This window comes from Schistocerca serialis, chromosome 7 (assembly GCF_023864345.2).
Source record: "Schistocerca serialis cubense isolate TAMUIC-IGC-003099 chromosome 7, iqSchSeri2.2, whole genome shotgun sequence".
NCBI classification, from domain to species: Eukaryota; Metazoa; Arthropoda; class Insecta; order Orthoptera; family Acrididae; genus Schistocerca; species Schistocerca serialis.
In genome coordinates this window covers 592,734,509-592,751,379 of record NC_064644.1, presented here as the reverse complement: position 1 = coordinate 592,751,379, position 16,871 = coordinate 592,734,509, and the positions used below count along the sequence as shown (strand labels likewise).

Below are 16,871 nucleotides of genomic sequence, written 5' to 3'. Positions count from 1 at the left end.
TGGCCGTGGCACTTGTTTTTTTTTTTTAGTTCCATTAAAAAAAAAGTCTTCCCTCGAGTGAGAAGTTTAATTTTTCGTCCGTCCGTCCGATGCGAGGTAACTGCGCCGTAGTATGGGGACGCTACACCTAAACAAACATCGAAACACACGACGTCAGTCGACTACAGCGCACGCAAGAGAGAGTATTCCTGCTAACGAGGCTCCCTGGCTGGCAGTTGACTGTTCACTACTTTGGACAAAAGTGCATTAAATATGCGAGATGTATTCCGTGGGCATATGAAACCAGCAAATATAGCTCGCGACTTCAATCACAAGGTCAATTAATATATTCCGAACTGTAAGGAATCGCACGGTTTTGCGGTGCGGTCGCAAAACACCGACACTAAACTTATTACAGTGAACAGAGACGTCAGTGAACGAACGGACAGATCATAACTTTGCGAAAATAAAGAAAGTAAACCTTTCACTCGCGGGAAGACTTGAACCAAGGACCTCTCGTTCCACAGCCGTTCAGGCTAACCACGGGACTACAGCGCTCCTGAGCTCACATTATTCTCGATGTTGCCTATGTTGCGCATGGACTACTCAGTTTGTATATTTTTCTAATTTTTTTCATAGTTCCACACAACTTCTTCCTGTTTTCTCGATTGATCTGTGTTCAGTTTTTCAAGACCTATCCACTGTACCAACTTATAACTAAATCTGAGAGGGGTGCGATGGGGAGGTTCCCTTGTTAGAATGGGTCAAGTGGCAAAGCCAAGGCACCGACAAACACTGATACTATACTTCACCGATAGACCGCGGGAATTCATGAAGACGCAGCGCGTTGAATGATGTCTTTGCCACAATTTTATCACGTGTTATTGAATTACACGATACACTTCGGACCCTGTCGGTCAATCACCACTTGTAAATCGTGTTAACACATTGCTGACTACTACTCTTGAGGGAGGTGATGCGAAATGTACGAGTATGTCCCTGTTACGGGAAAGTTTGTTAGGTTTTGTATTTCACGAATCAAATGGCGGACAACATAACGAAAAACATTGAAAAGCAATAATAAACTTACCGAAAAATCAAGGAACAACATTTTTAACGATTTAATGCCAGCAAACATTGTTTTATCCTTAATGTAACGTGATGCGTCTTTACAGAAAGGATAAACCAATCTATGCTGGCATTAAAATGTTAAAAATGTTCTTAGCTGCTTGTCCGGTAAGTTTGTCACTGTTATCGTCATTTCATTCGCGAAATACAAAACCTTACGTCTAACCTTCTCATAACAGGAATGTACATTTCACATCACCTCACTCAAGAGCACAAGAAAATAACATATCAAGACGATTTACACCTGACTATGGACCCACACGCTCCGAAATCCACGGTGAAATTCAATAAAGCAAAATTGTGACTGAAAGCGCTATTATTCATGCTTCCTGTGTTGCATATGGTCGCTTTCATAGCTACAAAATATGGATTAAATCAAATACTATTTCGCAGATCTTTCATATGTTAACAGTGACACTGTTGTGCAGAATTGTATCTACAAAAAAAAAACTGTTTTAACGTTTCTAAGTTATATGCAGATGACGCGCATTGTAGCCCTATGACCGCAGAGAGAAGCTATGTAACCTATACATGTGCATAACCCTCAACTTTTAATTAGTATGGTAACGTATCTTACATAAACTACAGGTACCACTTGCTGATCCACGAGTATCGACCATATTTTATTTTAAAGCATGCTTTGTCAAGAAGAAGAGGTACAGTTTTTAAATTCTGTGCTGATAATTTCTTTTTTATATTTTCCATTGTAATTTCTGAAGATCCAGTTATAAAAACGTTTTGTGATTGCGTCACACAGAAGATAGGATAAATTATGATCAATTCCGATTTTAAAAGCTTCCGCATTACATTTCATGTTCGAGCATCTCCAGTACTCTTCATCAGTGCCATTCACGTAGGCCACGCTTGTCGCAGCTTCCTGGACACTCACCAACTGTAAGTTTCGGTTGCACCCGATAGCACCCCACTTCATAAGGCCTTAAGCAGGCACTCTGATGCCACTCCCCATGTCTGTGGCAAACCAAAATGCTGCAATCATTTTCAAACAAGGAGATCCTGAATTCGCCCCAAAACGCTGTCTGATGCCGTTCCTGTCCCTAGTGACGTCGTTCCATACAGCATTGCTGTCTAGCATGTTTCTGCACATCCGCCAAAGGCAGTCGGAGAAGTGGACATGAGCACGTAACCCATGCCGCAATAAAAAGCGACGGACTTTCGTCCCTGGTAGTATACAATGTGTTAAACTGTTTGACTGTTACACTAGAGCCGAGGAGGACGCAGCTCTGTCCTGCAATGCCATTTATTACGAGGCGTGCGCCGGCCGTTGTGTTCGAGCGGTTCTGGGCGCTTCAGTCCGCAACCACGTTGCTGCCACTGTCGCAGGTTCGAATCCTGCCTCGGGCATCGATGTGTGTGATGTCCTTAGGTTAGTTAGGTTTATGTAGTTCTAAGTCTAGGGGACTGATGACCTCAGATGTTAAGTTCCATAGTGCTCATAGCCATTTTTTTTCGTACGAGGTGTCAATCTTTTCGGGAGGTGGTCTGGATGGTGCGACGTGACCTATCTCGTCGTGTTTTGCGGCCTTCCGTGAACCAATCTGCACACACTCGTTGCACTGTCGAAATACTTCTTCCCACACGAGTAGAGCAACTTTCCAGGTGGATGCAGCTCATTCTCTCATGCCAATAATGCGCCCTGTTTCAAACTCAATGACTTGACGGTACGATTCGCGCATACGTCTGCGAGGCATCCAGCACGTCTACTCAAATCAAACTGATCCATTACCTTCGCTTTATAGCGACAACGAGAGCCGAGGACTTACTTTACTGATAGGTGGTGTTGCGCAACGATATCAATGTTGAACTTGAACCCGCTGCCCAACTTGATTCGAATGTTAATCATTTTTTCAGAACATACTAATGTACATTTCCTATAAATATGAACGTCCTATCTCTAGTCGTTCAAGGTATTCTGTTTGTTTGCTGAACATTGAGTGTGTATGTTACTTTTAGTTCCACTTGCAAGACAAACATTAAACTTACAGTGCAGTCAATGTGACGATATAAGATTAGCTGTACACACTGAATATCTCACATCAGGGCTTCTTGAAGTGCGCTGACGTATCCTCTGACTGTTTTCTGCCTCATACTCGAAATCTATGTTACAGCCAAGCTACCTCCTTGTTTTCCTTTTTTGTTTGTTAACTTGAGAATGTTTTGGTATTGTGATGCTTATCGTTATAAAGATTGATTTTAAAATCTGTTAAACGCATCCAGACATTTGTTAGCTGTATATTTAGAATCAACGTTCTCTATTTCTTTGTTACCAATTAACGCTATGTTCATGTCTTGCCAAATCTAGGTAATTGGGCCAAAGGTAGACGAACTGTAATACAAAAAAATTCCCTTTTTACTTAAGCGTTAAATATCGTTGATAAAATAGGAAATCAGTGATAAACGTTTTGGAAGAATTTTGTTCATTTTTTCGTGACAAGTAGTTCCAAGCAGAAGTTCATCATTGAATGCTTTGCATTTTTATTTGCATTGCTCTTCGTACTGTTTTAATTATTTCAAACCAATTCAATAAACCTAATAAATTCCAATCTGAAGTTCCTTTCCTTCTGTTAACTCATATTCTTTAAAACAAAGTACACAGTGGGTCAGTGTTTTATAGGTGCAGTGTACTTACTACGTCTTCACATTTTCATGAGAAAATATTTTCTTCATTACTAAGCGTTAGAAAACAAACAGTAATACCATTCTGTGGAGTACAGTTCTACCACTGGCTACGCAACATTTGTCTGTGGCAAATGAGCTGGAATTGTACTATCTGCTACTCAACACTCTAGCGAAATTCTTTTCTCGTTTTGCTTTATGTACTGAGTAATTTGCTGGCCTAAGACGATGACGCGGTTCCTTCTCTCGAGTGTAATTAGCGTGTTCACATAAACTACTTTGGTGATGGTAAGTGCAGTTTACTCACCACTCTCGTTCCAGGCGCCTTCTATCTGATAGGCAGAGGTGGCAGCTCCCAGGAGGAAACCATCAGGGAACTGGTTGACAGCTGTTTGCGCAAGGCTAACAGCTAACAGGGCTGCAAAAAATGCTGGTAACATCATTTTCACAGGCTGCGGAAAACACATGGAACTGCTAGTATATATACGTCTTTAATCTCAGTACTGTAAGCGTAATATCCGTTCTCTTATCAGATAACAAAGACATGAAAGGGGAACCTTAACCGATATTTATCGAAACAAATGCAGTGTCATTACGAGGTCCGTCTTCAAGACCAGTAGAGAGGTAAGTTACTGATAAGTTTAACACGTGATGCTGAGTCACTTGGTTTTTACCTGCAGCCAGATCACCCACTTCTGGAATGATCTTCACTGAGCCTCGCCTATACCACTTGTCTGCGTTTTCAAATCAAATATACTTAAGTAATCCACTTGCCACAGTTTCCAAATACACTTCACCAGGTATGGTAAAACTGAAGAGGCGCTTCAGAATCGCGAGTAGTTTACTGAATAACAAGTCCTTTTGTAAGTAAAATTTCCTGTATTTTAATGCGGGATATCCATTTTTAATATTTCAATTCATGTAAGATGGATAAAGAATTTTTAAAGCTTTTCACGTGCTTTGAAAATAACAATAATGCAGTGAAATTTACTTTCTGTCAGAAAAGGACCAGGTTCTTCCCGACAAAGAAGGTAAATGTTACTGGCACATCACTGTCGCTTCAGCAGTATTCGCCAGTCCCCGTCCTGAGGACCGCCGCTTCTCCCTTTTTTTGGAAACTGAAAAATTTGAAAATTGAAAAACACATATGTTATGGTGGAACGAAATGCATAAAAAATGTGTTTCTTGAGCATTGCACCACCTTTTTCGTAATCCGAGTAAATGTGGTAGTTTAAAATTGAAAGCTTAAAGGAGAAAAGATTAATAGTCTACTTTTAACAATAATTTATCTGAGAATTAGGATATGTATGAGTTGATTGTTAATGTAAAGTACTAATCTGCATGTTTTGTTTGTTTCATCATGTGCTGAGGGAATGGTCTTTCTGGCACCCATAATATGACGCGCACCCGCTAAGGTGATTCTACACTGCTTACAAAAAACAAATGAGTATTCAGTAGACGTACTCTGATGTCAGTGTGAATAAGTACATAGACACATCACCGTCATGTATAACTGACTAGAGGTGCAATTCTCTGTGATAAAGACAATGACAACCAGAACGCGCTAGTTTCGCTCGATAAGTGACGTTGTCAGGTATGGTAGGCTAGATAAGGGTGACACACCCGCTAAACCCGCTGGGCAGAACAGGTAATAGGATTGTGGAATGGGCCAAGGGTTGAGGTCAGTCTCTGCTTCTAATTGTCATTTATTGTCATTTAATAACCTTTACAACCAAAGCGGCACATAGCCGAATCTTTATCGAATGCAACTCTTTCACGGCTGAAGGCCTCTAACAAGAAATCTTAACAAGATAAAATCCAATTAAGATAGCAATAAATTAATTAAAAAAAACAACATACACTAAGTGGAATACAAATGGCTGAGGGCCAAATTAAATTCCAAAACTTTAGAATATGTTACCATGGACCTTTAAAGGCAGAAGGCCTACAAGAAAGCTTAAAAAAATCAAAATTCAATTAAGATAGCAATGAAATAATTTTAAACCCCGAAAAAAGCAACATAAGCAAGGTGCAACACAAATGGCTGAGGGCCACAATTAAATTTCAAAATTTTAAAATATATTACCATAATCTTTAAAGGCAGAAGGCCGCAGTGTTTAAGCTTGAAAGAGAAATTTAGAAATTAATTTTGCAAAATTTTAAGAAAAAAAAACAAATAACCATAAGCCTAAAATTTAAAATAGCTGACAACAGATAATTAAAAACCGGTGGCACTCAGAAGGCCTCCAGGGAGGTCAGTCTGCCCTCGTTCACTTAGGTGAGACAGCTGGTGAGCCCAACTACATATATTTGATCCGTTGGAACCCAACCAGGGGACAGCCACGGACCGACCGACACGGCGACTTGTTTCCCATCAAGCAGTACATGACAACTCGAACCGGCAATGTTACAAACGTGATAATCCACAATGGAGTATGTATTAGCTGTCAAAATTACACACCATGTTGGACAGTGACAACAGGTGAGGAAAGGACGTTGCCTGAAATTACATTAGTGGCCAGGGCAGGTAACCGGAACACTAACAGCCACCAGGCAGAAAATTCCACTGGTGCACTCAAATCGTAGTCGACTGAACAGTTAATTGCGCCGCATGGCGGCTAAATCTCAGCAGTAGAACCACTCGGTGTTGCTCACCAGAAAACCTCCCCAACAGCAAACCACCGAAGCGAACCACCACAACATGAATGAAGGTGACTTGGGTAGTTCAAACCACTGCTCAACTGTGACGTCCTGGGTCGGCGAACCACGAAGCTCGTAGCGATCGGACAGCTCCACACACGCTCCGACACTGCACAGGGGCTGCCAGCAGCCACAGCCGACTGCACCACGCGGCGATAACTTCCCTCGTCCGCAAAAACCGATCGACTCCCTCCAGACTCCCTTGCCGGAAACTACACTCCTGGAAATTGAAATAAGAACACCGTGAATTCATTGTCCCAGGAAGGGGAAACTGTATTGACACATTCCTGGGGTCAGATACATCACATGATCACACTGACAGAACCACAGGCACATAGACACAGGCAACAGAGCATGCACAATGTCGGCACTAGTACAGTGTATATCCACCTTTCGCAGCAATGCAGGCTGCTATTCTCCCATGGAGACGATCGTAGAGATGTTGGATGTAGTCCTGTGGAACGGCTTGCCATGCCATTTCCACCTGGCACCTCAGTTGGACCAGCGTTCGTGCTGGACGTGCAGACCGCGTGAGACGACGCTTCATCCAGTCCCAAACATGCTCAATGGGGGACAGATCCGGAGATCTTGCTGGCCAGGGTAGTTGACTTACACCTTCTAGAGCACGTTGGGTGGCACGGGATACATGCGGACGTGCATTGTCCTGTTGGAACAGCAAGTTCCCTTGCCGTTCTAGGAATGGTAGAACGATGGGTTCGATGACGGTTTGGATGTACCGTGCACTATTCAGTGTCCCCTCGACGATCACCATAGGTGTACGGCCAGTGTAGGAGATCGCTCCCCACACCATGGTGCCGGGTGTTGGCCCTGTGTCCCTCGGTCGTATGCAGTCCTGATTGTGGCGCTCACCTGCACGGCGCCAAACACGCATACGACCGTTCTAGGCACCAAGGCAGAAGCGACTCTCATCGCTGAAGACGACACGTCTCCATTCGTCCCTCCATTCACGCCTGTCGCGACACCACTGGAGGCGGGCTGCACGATGTTGGGGCGTGAGCGGAAGACGGCCTAACGGTGTGCGGGACCGTAGCCCAGCTTCATGGAGACGGTTGCGAATGGTCCTCGCCGATACCCCAGGAGCAACAGTGTCCCTAATTTGCTGGGAAGTGGCGGTGCGGTCCCCTACGGCACTGCGTAGGATCCTACGGTCTTGGCGTGCATCCGTGCGTCGCTGCGGTCCGGTCCCAGGTCGACGGGCACGTGCACCTTCCGCCGACCACTGGCGACAACATCGATGTACTGTGGAGACCTCACGCCCCACGTGTTGAGCAATTCGGCGGTACGTCCACCCGGCCTCCCGCATGCCCACTATACGCCCTCGCTCAAAGTCCGTCAACTGCACATACGGTTCACGTCCACGCTGTCGCGGCATGCTACCAGTGTTAAAGACTGCGATGGAGCTCCGTATGCCACGGCAAACTGGCTGACACTGATGGCGGCGGTGCACAAATGCTGCGCAGCTAGCGCCATTCGACGGCCAACACCGCGGTTCCTGGTGTGTCCGCTGTGCCGTGCGTGTGATCATTGCTTGTACAGCCCTCTCGCAGTGTCCGGAGCAAGTATGGTGGGTCTGACACACCGGTGTCAATGTGTTCTTTTTTCCATTTCCAGGAGTGTATATGCACCAAACCAAAAATGGTACACGGCGCAGTCCGGAAACGTGCGACTGCTACGGACGCAAGTTCGAATCCTGCCTCGGGCATGGATGTGTGTGATGTCCTTAGGTTAGTTAGGTTTAAGTAGTTCTAAGTTTTAGGGGACTTAAGACCACAGCAGTTGAGTCCCATAGTGCTCAGAGCCATTTGAGCCATTTTTGTACACGGCGCAAATATCGATACACATCATTGCTGCCACACGTAGAAGGAAGAAGAACCGCGAAGTAACCGCGACAGGGGCGGGAAACCAAACACCGATAGACAGGGAAGTTCACGAAAACGCTTAGTTGGGAGAGAGCACGGCTCAAAGGGGGATCAACAGTTTCAGATTTTGAGCGATCATGTGAAAAACACATGAGGTGTCGTGCACTGGTGTGAGATAGCGTTAACAGCACTTGACGGTTTGAAAGGGGCCTCATTGTGGTTCTCTATTCGGCCAGCCAGACGAGTTGTGCAACATCCAGTCTTGTGGATTATTCGGATGTGACAGCAGCCCGTTACTGGACTGCGTGGGGACGTGAAGGCAGACACAGTCGTTTCCACGGTTTTGTCGCTGTATTGTGCACCACGAACATTCTAACCCGTTCATATCAGTGCCTGCTATCTGAGAACACAGCCCTACAACATTCTGCGTAATTCCGCATCATTGGTCGGGGACTACCGGCGGGACTAAGGAGTTACCCTCCCACGCACATCCTGGCGCAGACACCGCAGCACAGCTGGCTATGCTTGCAGCAGAGCCACGACCGGCAAGTATGGACTGCTGGTGAAAGGCGTCCGGCGACGAATCGCAGTTCTGTACTCCCCCTATAATAATCGTCGGAGAGTATAGTGGGGGTCAGGTAAGAGGTCCCATTCTCTTAGTGTTTTGCGCAGTGGTTTTACTCCTGGGGTCACGGTGGAGGGGGGGGGAGGGGTTTGGCAGGTATGGGTTGAGATCAGAAGTAGCGCACGAGCCACCCTTCAAACGACCTTTTGGGTCGTATTACAGATGAGTTTTCAATTGCAGTGCTCAGGCAGTGTGCTTGTCATATTTCGCCGACGTCAGCATCAGCACTTTATTATCTTCAAGATTATTCCAGGAAATACGACAACAAGCCACGTAGCACCGCTGCAGTTCTGCAAATTTTGCATGAAGCACCCTCATCCACCACCTCCATGCTCCGCCCTCTACGATCCACGCTGCTGTACTTCGCACTCCGCGATTCCGCTCTTTACCCTTGCTTGCGTTATTGACTTCCAAAAGTTCGTTAAAGGACTGGCTCACCAGTCCTCACATTGGTAACTTTCATTTGAAGCTGCATATCATCGCCATGGGATTTTGGAACGAGCACATAGCATATTTCGTTATAAATAATTAAAATCCAACATTTCCTTATTTGTACCATTCTCACCGTTACCAACAGATGGCTCTACAGTATAAAACACATCTGATCGTGAGTCATAAACTAATTGTTTTCCACAGCTAAGATGTAGCAATATTCTAAAATACCTGCAAAATAGTCGGCAGGCAAAAAGTGCAATATTTTGAGGTTAATGCAAGGTGAAACGCTACAAGACTCAATCAGTTAATAAGATGTCACAAAACTACAATTAGAAAACGCTACAGGGTTGTAAATTAATTATTTTCTCCATTTAAGACGTTGCAAAAACTATATAATGTGTAAAAAAATACGTCCTCTGCGCGAAAAAGTGCGAGTTTACATTTTTAGTAGAGGTTAATACATGAAAAAACGGTGTTTGATGTCACAATATTGCAAAAAAACTTCTGCAATCCAAAGAATTAATTTCTTTATATACATATTTTCGTCAGATTACTGCTTCCAAACGTCTTAAGTATATGTCCCAACATTTTACAAGGTAGGCCTAACAAATTGATGTAAAACTACCCTGAAAACACTTGTAACAGCGGAAAAAATACGCGCTACCTAAGCATGCAAATAGACTGGCTGAATTTAACTAATTAGGCCTACGTACAAGACACCCTCAAAGTACATACTCCTGCAGTTAGAATTCTCAAGTACCATTTTAGGAGGAGGAAAGACAAAGCGTCGTGATATTCACTGGAAGCGTTATAAACAAAGTCATTCATTGCCAATTCTTACTATAATTACGTATGACACAAACCCATCGTAAGCCATATAAATAATTGCAGTTTTTAGTAAGAAGTTTCCCTAAAATCTTTATAGACGGTATTTGACCAATCTTATTGCTCACAATATTCTAAAATATACGTCAACGACGTTGGTCATGTTGTTAAATACGTAAAATGAGTATTCCATCTGTGTATTGGCATTTCCGCAAAGTATGGCTCCCGTAAATAAAAACCAGTGACCAACTACACCACTACAGACAGGCGCGCAACGCAATTGTGTTATTAGGAAAGAAAGGAAAGAATAAGATGTTTTTTTATTACTAAAATATTACATACAGAACAGAATAACGTGTGCAGCTTGCAAACACGCGACCAAAGACGGTAACAGTGAGAGGCGCGAAGTCTCACACTTTGCATGCACGAATTAAATATTGCCGAATAATTCTTTAAAATACATGTTTATCGTTATTATAAGCTAAATCGCTACGAAAATTCGAATTCGTACGCCTTGCAGACACAAAGAATCATCATGATGCGCCTAACGCCTAACCCAAGACTTTGTGTGATATCTTCCATTGCTATAAATGGTAAACAAATGCCCCAAAATTTGTTAAAGTGATGATATCTCCATAACGCATAGTTATATAGACGTAGATGTGGAAGTCGTCGTGTTCTACAGAAAAATTTGTGGATGACAAGCGGAAAAGGCAGAGATTCTGCAACCCCTGAGACTGTCCCAGCTGGAATATGCGCTTAATATCAAGCCCTCGACCACGTAGTCCATTTTAGGTCTTGCAACAAACAAGGCTGATACAAAATTGCTCTAAACATTATATGGTGTGGCACCTCAGCATTGCAGAGTCACTGCGTGGCGGGGTCGGATTGCTGAAACGAAGGTACCGACTTCATAATGAACTGAAAATAACGTGATTAAGCAGCAGTAGCGGCGAGGCATTACCAATTATTGCCGAAGTGACGTAATCATATTACATAACAGAGTAGCTGGAAAGAAAGACGCAAGTCATCAGGTAATAATCAGCCTTGCACAAGGAACAAACACGTGATCCATTCTGTAGAGATATCCAACCAGGTGATATCATGGTCAATCACGTGTCTGGTCGCTTTATAAAATCAATAGGTTGGTTACTTATACTGGTTCCCGCTCCTCGGCTTGTGATTTGAAATACGTATGTATTACGTAAGGATTACACTAAAATTGAAGGTCACACAAGTTAAATACTCAATCCCAACTGTCTTATCGTATAGTATAACCCTAGATGTCGCTGTATATATGAAATGTCACCTCCAACTCAACACCACACTCCACATAGAAAAACTTAAGATGGATACCGAAGCAGACTGGCTTCGTAAATGTGGATTTATGGTGTAGTTTTGTGAGGTAAAATGGTATGTGAATCCCACGTGCGCTGTGTATAAATTAATGGCGTCTATCATAATCAGCAAAAAAAAGTTTGATGGTAAATATCGCGATTTGTGCGACAGAGTACCAAGCAGTGACGAACAGACCGTACCACAGACGGTATAGTGGAGAAACAAACAGCACAGGGGACTGCGACCAAGTGCTAACAGAACTGACAGTGTAGGAGACACGAAAATTGTCATCTGTCGTCCCAATCTCACGTGCTGTAAATGATTTGACTGCAGCAGGAAGGTGTTAGGGATCAACGGGAAACCGATATTGCTGACATAGTGCTCTCAAACCATGTCACTCTGTGTATAACACATCACACACTTCAGCAAACCTAAGAGCTTACGTAACAAGTATATGCTATTATTGTTATGTAGCGATGCAAATACTGCTTACTAATGCGGATTTGCAAATAGTATCTATACGTTGCTGTATATGATTCAGACACTCCATATAGCACTTTTTAATAGTTATATATAGGGTGAATCACCTTAAACTTGCACCGCAAATATGTGGAAATGGAAAGTGATATTGATGTGCAGTTTTCACAGAACGGATTGGTGGTCAGGCGCTCGTATTGTTAGCCAATAAACAGATTGTAATAATACTTAGATAGTGTATTTTTTGCAAACATACACTTTTCAAATGGGATAATGCCTATTGACATTAAAAAACTAAAAGTAGGGTAAATCAGAATGGCAGTGGTGTCTTTGGAGGATTTCAGTACGAGTCGGTTAAGAGATATCGTATTTTGAAAAGTTTCCACGCCGGCTATTGTTTGTGTCATTCATCCTGGGTATTTCCTAAATACTAAGTTGTTATTTTTGCTTACAGTTCTCTTCCGTGTCGCTTGAGTGGACTGCAAGTTGCTAGTCAGTTAGTGTGTGACAGTCCTAGCAGTAGTTCGTGAGTGGACGATTTGATTCAGCAATGCAAAAAAAGCTGACATGCTCATGGTTTATGGAGAGCGTAGGAAGAATTCAGTTGGTTCTTGTATGGGGTACGCAGCAAACCATCAAACTCTTCAGCCACTTACGTGAAAGTTGTATTTTAACACTCAGACAACGTAACAGAAGGCAACAAGTGACAACAGAAGAGAGGGACACTAATGTTCTTGCTGCTGTTGCAGTTGATTTGCACGTTAGCTCCCACGCAATCGCAAGAGGAAGTTTGTGCACAAGGAAGTGGCGTGAGTCCCACGCGCACTCCATCGTCATAGGTTCCATCCCTATCATATCACTCTCTATCAAAAGGTGCATGGAAACGATTATGAGAATCGTGTTAGCTTCTGTACATGAACATTAAGACAGGTTACTTCAGATGTATCATGTGTCTTGTTTATTGAGGAAGCCACATTTATCAATCTTTGCCAGGTAAACCGCCAAACATGCATTATCGATCTGTTGGTAATCCTCGTTGGCTTCGTCAGGTGGAACGACAGCATCCAAGGAGTGTAAACGTGTGGTATGCGATGGTGAACCATCGACTCATAGGCCGTATTCCATAGAGGGAACACCGAAAGCAAACGAGCATCACAGCCTTCTAACAGACCACCTTCCACAGATGCTAGAAAACGGTCTTCTCCTTTGGCACCAACAGGATGGCTGTCCATCCCATAGCGCACGAAACACTGCAGCATCGTGTCTTCACGATTTGTTTCCAGATCGTGGAACTGGGCGCAGAGAACCTGGTCCCCCCCCCCCCCCCCCCACTCCCCCTCCCCACCACCCCGTTCTCCGGATTTGACACCTGTAGACTTTTTTCAGGGTGGAAAGCTGAAAGACCCTGTCTACAAGGACATACCAACTACACCCGATGATATGCAACGACGTATTACTGCAGCCTGCTCGGACATCCCAACTGAAATGCTAGCACGTGAACAGCAGACGGGTTTCATAGTCGATTCGAAGCGTGTATTGGCGCTGAAGGTGGTCATTTTGAACACTACCTGTGATGGTCAGTTGTCTTGTTACTCGTCAGAATCCACATAAGCAGTGCATGCAGTCGTGTTGTTCTTTAATGTGGGCTACTACAGGTATTCTACAATTGTCGGGGTGCGAACTTTTCAAAATAGGATATCTTGTAAGCGCCTCACATTAGAAATCTGCAACGAACGCCACTGAGATTCTAATTTACTCTACTTTTCGTTTGTTAATGTCAATAGGCATTGTTCCATTTAAAAGGTGTATTTTTTCTTTTTGTAATTTTTTTTTCTTTTTTAAAATTCAGTCTTGATCGGACCACGTATGCTACAAGAACATAGGTGACCGGTTTCGGTCATATCACATGACCATCATTAGACCCGTAATTTAATTTAGAAAGTAATAGAAATCTTACTAGATTGACAATAAAATATGGCAAAATGCTTATAAGGACAAAATACAATAAGGCTTGTCAATCTAGTAAGGTTTCTGTTACTTTCTAAATTGAATTACAGGTCTGATGATGGTCATGTGATATGACCGAAAACGGTCACCTATGTTCTTGTACGATCAAGACTGAATTTTAAAAGGAAAAAAAAAATTAATTTTTTGATCTCTGTTCCAAAAATGTTTATTAAAATTGTTAAAAAGGTGTATGTCTGCACAAACAGTACACTTTCTAAGTGTTATTATACGCTTTTTATTTGGTAACAACATGATCCCCTGATTACCAGTCCGTTCTGTGAAAACCGTACATCAGTAGTACTTTCCATTTACGCAATATCTGCGATGCAAGTTTTAAGAGATTCTCCCTGGGTATATCATTGCGTTCTTGAATAGGGTTATGTACTGCGTACGTGAACTTGGTGACAAAAGAAAGAAATTTCTTGTGATCTGCAACAGGTACATACTAATATGTGAACTGCGGAGTTTAACATGTTGTAAAGTCCAAAGAATACACTGTATGAGAATACTTCCTGCTCTACCCGCTTTCGCCTTTGTTGTCGCACCATTGGTTATAATGCGTTGTACTAGCATGCCAGGATGAGGTGCTGCCTTACTGTCTTCCTTAAATAGAACATATGTTTGAACGGGTGTGATGCTTGCCTGATGCTTGACACCTGACACGTGGCGTCGAACGCATGACGTTCACCGCATGACGTGTGATGTCTGACGCCTAACGCCTGACGCATGATGCATGACGCCCTACGCCTGACAGCCCTGCCAGAACCTGACACAAGCACACACACGATAGTGCAACTGAGCTAGGAGTTTACAATTTCACTGCAAATACAAGCAAGTTTAGTGGGACCTTGCGGAAGAGGACGTGATCAGAAGTACCGCCGTATTTGATCTCTGGAGTGTAAAAGGAGGTTTCTGTGGTAGCGGAAAGTTTTAACATGTCTTCCTCCAATGTGTTAAACTTCCCTTAGCTATTAGGGAGGAAGAAGAGACCAACCGACGAACACTTTGCTTTGTGGTTGTTACTGGAGATCATGGACAATCTTTTTAGTGATACGGGCAGTATTACTTACATGTCAAACAATAAATACTTTTTTTGTAAACAGATCTTATTATTTAATTATTCAATTCCTATTTTCCACCTCCTCATTTACAGGTTTTAGGGAAGTGTTGAACATACGTCATCTGCGCTTCTCTGGAAGAATGGGAGAAACAATTTTGGAGACATCGTCAATACGACGATCACAGCTCCAGCGGTCGACTGCTGCCGGCACCCAGGTCCCATTGCGAGCCTCTCTGTGTACTGTTAAATCCACATCATTCAGTAAGTAAACTGATGTACACACAGTGTCTGAAAGGTGAACTCGCTTCCTGGTGTTCATGCAGGACAGCTGTTGCTGCTATGTGGAAGAAACGCCTGTTCTCAAGTTGCACCAGCAGGTCTCAACAGGTACGGTGCCAAATCGTCGCTTCTCATGTTCGCAACTCCGCTGATACCATGAAGAGCTTTGCGGACTCGACCTGTCTCTCAAGTTGCACCAGCAGATCGCACAGGCATGGTTTTGCAGTGCTGAATCGTCAGATCTCCGATTTCACTGGAGCTGCACTTGGTGCAACAGTGTGCACTGTGATTCCAGTTCACGGCAGTTGCAGATCTACAATACATACCGATGTAGGAGGCGGTGTAGGAGGCAGACCTGCACAGAACTGAAATACGTCCAAGTTCCTCTCCAGAACCGATGCCTCAGTTGAAATCACGCCGGGACCATTGTGGCCTAAATACGGCACGCAGGACGCACATGCTTTGTGGTACTCCAAAAGTGCGTTTCTGAATCAAGTAAAGCGCAATGACCGTGGATACTATATGTCAAACGATATATTGCAGCAAACAGTGTGTTAAATATTTAACTTGAGGCAGATATTCTGAACAGTACAGGGTCATCTGAACAGTGTGTGCTTGAAGGTACTCTTCTGCTTATAATTTGCTTCTAGGACGAGATAGGTACAATTTTCCATCTATGTGGACACATTACTACCTCTGTTAAATGTGGATTCTCCATTGTCCCATGTGTCCATGTTGGGAGCATGTAGCATCTTCAATTAGAGAATTCATTCAACGTAATTAAAACAGTATCCCCAAATGGTGTGTTTATTGACTCTGCAACATGTTAAACTCAACGGTCCACAAATTAATATGTATTTGTTGTACAGCACAATAACTATATTTTTTGTAAGCAAGTTCAGATACGTAATTTTTAAGCTCATCCATGAACTTTTTGACGTGATTTATATATAAAAAAGTGTTATACTAAGTATCTGAATAACATACAGAAATACTCAGACTATGATGTAGAGACCTTATTTGGGAATCCGCATTAGCAAACAATATTTACATCGCCAGTAGTATATGCTATTATTGTTAAATTAGCTGGTACGTTCGCTAAAGTGCTATATATATATATATGAACTTTTTGATGCACTATGCATAGAGTGACATGGTTTGAGAACACTACGTCAGCAGTATCGGCTTGTTGTTGGTCACTCACACCGCTGCAGCTCCACCTTCCTTCTGCAGTCATATCATTTACAGCACATAGGAACCGGATGGCAGATGAAAACTTACTACCAGACATAGCAGGTTCCACTCATTGTGTTCGAACACACAATCCCGTAATGTGTACCCTATACTTGTATGGTGTAACTCCTTCAGTTATGCTAACAATGGATCTAAATCCCCTCTACAGTTTGTCTACCGGCGTACGCATAGTCCCTTAACCACAGCTGTATATTCCACCTGCATACGGCTGTAGTAGGGTGCCCTGACAGGGGCAGGGGAAGCTTTGTCC

At 43.2% G+C, this 16,871-nt stretch overlaps 1 pseudogene; it reads right to left on the bottom strand.

The window, feature by feature from the left end:
• LOC126413270 (myrosinase 1-like) overlaps positions 1 to 16,871 on the bottom strand; it is a 277,606-nt pseudogene that overhangs the window by 109,084 nt on the left and 151,651 nt on the right.